General features: G+C 42.3%; 1 long non-coding RNA gene across 1 annotated transcript; it reads right to left on the bottom strand.

Annotated features, from left to right (window-relative positions):
• Nucleotides 1-858: 858 nt before the first annotated feature.
• LOC115198282 (uncharacterized) lies at nt 859-1714 on the bottom strand. The gene is made up of 2 exons (XR_003879201.1): nt 1466-1714; nt 859-931 (listed from the first exon to the last, which is right to left on the bottom strand). It is a non-coding gene; the product is annotated as an uncharacterized LOC115198282 (long non-coding RNA).
• Nucleotides 1715-7183: the final 5469 nt, after the last annotated feature.

Genomic DNA, 7183 nt, shown 5'->3' on the forward strand with positions numbered 1-7183 from the left:
CGTTACAGTTTACTCCGTTTGCCGCTTGAGTTGTCTTTCTCCCTCTCGTCCTGCTGAATGCTGCTTCGCACACCAAGCCCTGCCCCCTGTCACTCAAGTAGAGAGCAGTTGCTCAATCACGGAGTTACGAGTGCTTTCTTGCCGTTCATTCAGCTGTCTCCATGGTCAAATGCAGAAAGATGTTTGTGAGAACGATGCTGCTTTCTACAAGCATTCTATAATTACACTTTTAGTTTGTGTATTGTACTGTCTGCAAACTACTGCTTGCTTTGGTTCCTACCCTGTCAAGAATTCCTCCCTGGCTTCTTCATTTATTGTCTTGTCAAACAATGTATTAAAGGTGCTGCCAACTATATTCTAACTATAGAATTAGATTAATCATTCTGTTTCCATGATTCCAAAACTTCACCAATTATTTAGGCATAGATTTTTGGACCATATTATGCAGCTCTGTGGGGCACAGTGTGGAAATTATAACAAAAATGCAGAAATTGGTGAAAATGCTGAAATGTATTTTGCTTGAAGTTGGATTGAACAGTATAAAACATTCAGAATGGAGAAAGACCCATTGAAATAACTTATAATTCGTGTTTCCACGCTCGGGTCATGATCTACTCATAAAACATATTCAGAACATTTTTATTGTTCAAAAACATAAAATACCTGCCAAACTGTCAAAAATGTGAAAAATATTGTGACATGATATTTTGTCAATTGGTAGTATTTGACTTAGCATCCCTTCAGCAGAAATGCTTTCTCTTTCATTTCCTCTCAGTCTCTCACTTTGTTGGTAAGCTAACATATTTTTTTATATTCTCTTCAGTCTGCTGCCTCCAGCCTTTTGCCACTCTTGTTTCCTTTGTAGTGGGTGGGATGGAATTTCCCCACTATACATTGTACAGGTTGGCACTGGTTTCTACAGTGCCATATCCTGTGGAAGCATTAGGGTGCAGCGTGATTACATTTATGCATTTATTATTAAATTATTTACAGATTATTTACTTGTAGGAGCTGTGAAAATGTGGAGAAAAACAGCAGATAATCATGTTACTAACGAACAGTACACAGTACAACTGCAAAATGATATGCAATCAAGCAAACACCCCAGTTACCACAAACAAAGATGTTGTAGTGAAAGTGTATTCTGTGGTGGGTCTTTCTCAGTAATTTGGTTATTTTGCTACTTCTAGCCCCCGTTCTAGATGGGAATCGTGGTTGTTTGTATGTTTGAGAGGCAATCCTTCAGCTCACTGCACATGGGTTGTGGTTGCAGCTCACCCCAACACAGACCACTTGGTTAAGGCCTCGAGTCTGCCTTTGCTTCCTCTGTTGCTAAATGCACTGATGAAACGCCCCCAATAAAAATAATACAAATCGTGTGCAGTCAAAATGACTGCTTTAGCGGTTCTAGTGTTAACCACACCTATAACCTATGAGTGAGCTCAGAATTGGCAAGACATCTCACCTTCATGAAGCCCATGCCTCCCATGATCTGAATTCACTCATCAGTTACTGTCCACACTACTTCCTGTTAATAGAGAGAGAAAGTGTCAACATGCACACACACACCATAGGATCATTCATTTCGCAAGAAGGCTCTCCAGTAAATTGTCCCCCTAAATTCTAACTCTGACACAGCCATTTCCACTTCCCCTGTTAACAGCTAGACTTCCACATAATAAGGAAGAACACAGACAAACATAGAGAAACAAGATGGCAGATATTGTGGTCCAATGGATAGGGTTGAATATGTACAGAGGCTAAGATCTTACGGATGGCAGCGTCAATCTGGACTGCATGGACCACAACAGTGTTAGTTGCCAGCCAATGTAAATTAGAGGGTGTGTGTGGTGACCTGTCCTCTGTGATAGTACGTCATGGCCATGTGGGCCACCTTTTCCTGGATTGCTCTGTAGTTGTTGATTTTGTCAAACTGGATCCTGTTGGCAGCGTGGTCCGCCTGAGGGAGACAGGTCCTAATGAGCATGAGAGGGATCTGACTTAAGAAAATAGTCCGCTAAAAGTCCTCAAGGTATATTCATGTATTCTTAACCCACCGTAAGAGAGTAGTTCCCCTTGCCACCATTGTGCTTTGACTTCTACCTATTGGGGTTTCCAAAAGAAATGCCCCAAAATCTATAAAAGGTTGAATTGAGTGGTACAAATACTATTGTTCATTGTCACAAATTGAGGAAGCTTATACTTAGTCTAGCTTTGTCAGAGAAAGAGAACTGTGAACAATAAGAAACATCACAGCTTGAGACACAGGCTTGAATACTGGGTCTTGTTTACATGTTTTGGGGATTGCCATTATTTAAGTCATGCCACCCTCTGTCCTTTACTTTTTCTAAAGAAGACTATACAGTATAACACACTGTTAGTGTTAGAATCTTAATATCACACAGAACTGGAGTTAGAACTAGTTTTAGGAGGGCATGTCATTTTAAAAAAATGGTTTCCCCCAGTTTCCCCTCCTCCTTGACAGTAGGGTCTGCTCTGCTTCTTCTGACAGTTGAAAGTGCGGTGTCCAGATAATAATCACCCCTGAACCTAAACTATACCAAAACTAATTTCACACATAACAACAGATTCAATAAATTAAGTAAAGGATGATGGGGAGAATGGGTGAGTTGATGAGCGAGGGGAAGCAAACGATGCCTAATTGCCTATTTACTGTATGCAACAACCAACTGTGAATGAAGAACAGGGCTGGACATTCTATTGTATTGAAACACTAATTATAATCATCAAATGTTATGCACCCTATACCAGTCCACCGACTCAAAGCAGTCTTATCAGGGTACTCTGGCCTACTTGGAGTATGCTACACAGTGAGAGCGTGTGTAATTATACATGCTTAACGGCTTTCAATATCTGGAAAAATATCCGCAGCAGCTGAGCGATTGTAGGAGAATGTAGTGATGATGTAGTCTTATGTTGGCAAGGGGAGAAATGTCACCATAGATCATTTATTCACTTCACTGTCAATGGCGATGCTTGCAAAGAAAGCAAGTCTGGCTTGCACCATGAACAAATTGAGATGGGAGCTTCCTCCCTCTGCGCAAAATAAGTAACCTGCACAGCCGTTGCAACCTTGCTGAAGAAAAACAAGACGACTAGGACACAATAATGAGAAAACCGGAGACCATTACTGTCACGACTTCCGCCGAAGTCGGCCCCTCTCCTTGTTCGGGCGGCGTTCGGCGGTCGACGTCACCGGCTTACTAGTTACCACCGATCTATGTTTCCCTGTTTGTTTGGTTTTGTCTTTATTTTACACACCTGTTTCATATTCCCTGATTGTGTTCATTATTTAACCCTCTGGCTTTCCTGTTTGTCTTGTCTGTGATTGTTTCCTGTTTTGTAGTTGTTGGAGGTGTTCCTCCCTACCATGTTTTATTGCTGTGGGAGAAGTTGGATTATTGTTTTTGAGTAAACACGTTTTGTTTGCACTCATCCCTGTGTCCTGCGCCTGACTCCTATACTTCTCCTAACGAAAAGCATTACAATTACGCACTACCAAACAAAGATGTGTCAAGCAAGTGAAAGTTACATTTGTCAACTGTTAGAAAGGATAACAGCTAAATGGAACCCAACTGATGACATGGCTCGAAGACGCAAACAAGCACCAGCTGACAATAATTGACTATTTTTGACTGCTGTCATGTGGACACTTATATTAATTATAATGCCATTATTGCTTTTGTGCTGAGTTGTACTATTTATCAAGGCCACTTGGCGCTTATAATGATGTTAAGGCTGCTGATGTTTTTCATAATTTGACAATGTGTCTTGACCATGGTAGGGGTATTTTTGTTATAAAAAGAAGCTGTTACCGTGTTCCAACACATGCTTTCTTTTTCATAATTGTAATAAAGGCACTCCACAAATAAAATATTATTTTTGTAATATATATAGATATATATAAATATTTTTTTATATTATTTTCGTATTATTATTATTTTGTAAATGTAGCCTACAGTAACTTAAACGAGTGGAGCAGCGGTATAAGGCACTGCATCTCAGTGCTTGAGGCGTCACTACAGACACCCTGGTTCGAATCCAAGCTGTATTGCAACCGGCCATGATTGGTAGTCCCATAGAGCAGCGTGCAATTGGCCCAGCGTCGTCCGGGTTTGGCCAGTGTAGGCAGTCATTGTAAATAAGAATTTGTTATTAATTGACTTGCTTAGTTAATAATAAAAAATGCTATTGTAGTATTTAAAATAAATACAAACTGTATCCTAATGTTAATGAATGCCTTCATAAACGCAACCAAATTATTATTTTTGTGGCACTCCAGATTGAATTTAGAATAGAACCGAAGTCCTAAAATACACTGCTCAAAAAAATAAAGGGAACACTTAAACAACACAATGTAACTCCAAGTCAATCACACTTCTGTGAAATCAAACTGTCCACTTAGGAAGCAACACTGATTGACAATAAATTTCACATGCTGTTGTGCAAATGGAATAGACAACAGGTGGAAATTATAGGCAATTAGCAAGACACCCCCAATAAAGGAGTGGTTCTGCAGGTGGTAACCACAGACCACTTCTCAGTTCCTATGCTTCCTGGCTGATGTTTTGGTCACTTTTGAATGCTGGCGGTGCTTTCAATTTTGTGGTAGCATGAGACGGAGTCTACAACCCACACAAGTGGCTCAGGTAGTGCAGCTCATCCAGGATGGCACATCAATGGGAGCTGTGGCAAGAAGGTTTGCTGTGTCTGTCAGCGTAATGTCCAGAGCATGGAGGCGCTACCAGGAGACAGGCCAGTACATCAGGAGACGTGGAGGAGGCCGTAGGAGGGCAACAACCCAGCAGCAGGACCGCTACCTCCGCCTTTGTGCAAGGAGGAGCAGGAGAAGCACTGCCAGATCCCTGCAAAATGACCTCTAGCAGGCCACAAATGTGCATGTGTCTGCTCAAACAGTCAGAAACAGACTCCATGAGGGTGGTATGAGGGCCCGACGTCCACAGGTGGGGGTTGTGCTTACAGCCCAACACCGTGCAGGACGATTGGCATTTGCCAGAGAACACCAAGATTGGCAAATTCGCCACTGGCGCCCTGTGCTCTTCACAGATGAAAGCAGGTTAACACTGAGCACATGTGACAGACGTGACAGAGTCTGGAGACGCCGTGGAGAACGTTCTGCTGCCTGCAACATCCTCCAGCATGACCGGTTTGGTGGTGGGTCAGTTAAGGTGTGGGGTGGCATTTCTTTGGGGGGACGCACAGCCCTCCATGTGCTCGCCAGAGGTAGTCTGACTGCCATTAGGTACCGAGATGAGATCCTCGGACCCCTTGTGAGACCATATGCTGGTGCGGTTGGCCCTGGGTTCCTCCTAATGCAAGACAATGCTAGACCTCATGTGGCTGGAGTGTGTCAGCAGTTCCTGCAAGAGGAAGGCATTGATGCTATGGACTGGCTCGCCTGTTCCCCAGACCTGAATCCAATTGAGCACATCTGGGACATCATGTCTCGCTCCATCCAACAACGCCACGTTGCACCACAGACTGTCCAGGAGTTGGCGGATGCTTTAGTCCAGGTCTGTGAGGAGATCCCTCAGGAGACCATCCGCCACCTCATCAGGAGCATGCCCAGGCGTTGTAGGGAGGTCATACAGGCACGTGGAGGCCACACACACTACTGAGCCTCATTTTGACTTGTTTTAAGGACATTACATCAAAGTTGGATCAGCCTGTAGTGTGGTTTTCCACTTTAATTTTGAGTGTGACTCCAAATCCAGACCTCCATGGGTTGATAAATTGGATTTCCATTGATTATTTTTGTGCGATTTTGTTGTCAGCACATTCAACTATGTAAAGAAAAAAGTATTTAATAAGATTATTTCTTTCTTTCATATCTAGGATGTGTTATTTTAGTGTTCCCTTTATTTTTTTGAGCAGTATATTTAGCTAGTCATTTGTTATGCTAACAAGCTAGCAAGAGGTAGCATAGAAGCAGCATCAACTTCCGGTAGACAGGTGAAGCTCTAGTACACTCAACTGAAACAATACCGTTCGTTTACAGTATACTAAAATGAACTAATATTATATAGTATGTATACTCATTAAGTATGTAGTATACAGTATGTTAGTATGGGTATTCGAACACAGCTCTAGGGTTGCTACCCAAGCCGGCTGGTCGTTCGCTCTATTTGTTCGGTTGCCAGAGACGCGACCCAGTCTTTCAGTCTTTTTGTTCTGTATCGATGGACGCAACACAGTCGTTCGTTCTATATGTTCCATTGCCATACCTTCTGGCAACGTTCTTATCCCTTGCTTGCTAGCTGGCCAACTATGGCTAACTTACAGTCACTTCAAACAGTGCAGACAGAATAACAACAGTAGCTTCATTTGTTTAAGCTGTATTCTAGTGACCTTTATTTGGATACATCCATAACAATGAGCTAATGATGCACAATTTCTCCTGACATAGAAAATGTACTCTCTCGTTGGGAGGTTGTTGTTCAGAGGAGCTAGCCAACAATGTAATCGATTTAGCCGGGGGTAACTTGTGGAGTAGACACCGTCTGGAATGTGTTTTTAACACATCAGCCTCCAGGATTAGACCCACCCAAATAAACAGCAACGCACACTTCAGAATCCTAAGTCATGTTGAAACAAGGCACTGTTGTTATGGGTAATGGAAACATTGCTGAAAATGACATACAAGTTCCTAGGAAAAAGTTGTGAAAGATTGTTGAAAATGATACAGCAGCAAGAGACGAGCCTTGCTGTGCTAAAATGTAGGTCACAGACACACTGTAGGTCGCTGTTTGTAAATGTATGTATTTAAAACCTCTTGGCCCCAGCTCATAGAATAAAAGGTACAACCCAAATTATATCAAGCAAGATATTGCCCTATCTTGATCAGGTCGTTATTGTAAGAGAGAATGTGTTCTCAATTACTAACCTGGTTAAACAAAAATTTAATAAATAACAGATCATTAATCTGCTCACCATCCCTGGTCCAGGAAAGCCCCTGGGTGTGCAGGCTTTTGTTCCAGCTCAGCACTAATACACAAACTTGAACTAAGCCTAATCGATAAAGTGTATTATTGATGGACTGGAAACAAAAGCCTGCAAGCCAGGTAGCTCCCCCGTACCATAGCTTGTGACAACTGCTGTAGGTCGTCCTCTATTAGTTATTGTGCTGCACTGTACTGTTGAC

This window comes from Salmo trutta, chromosome 8 (assembly GCF_901001165.1).
Source record: "Salmo trutta chromosome 8, fSalTru1.1, whole genome shotgun sequence".
NCBI lineage: Eukaryota > Metazoa > Chordata > Actinopteri > Salmoniformes > Salmonidae > Salmo > Salmo trutta.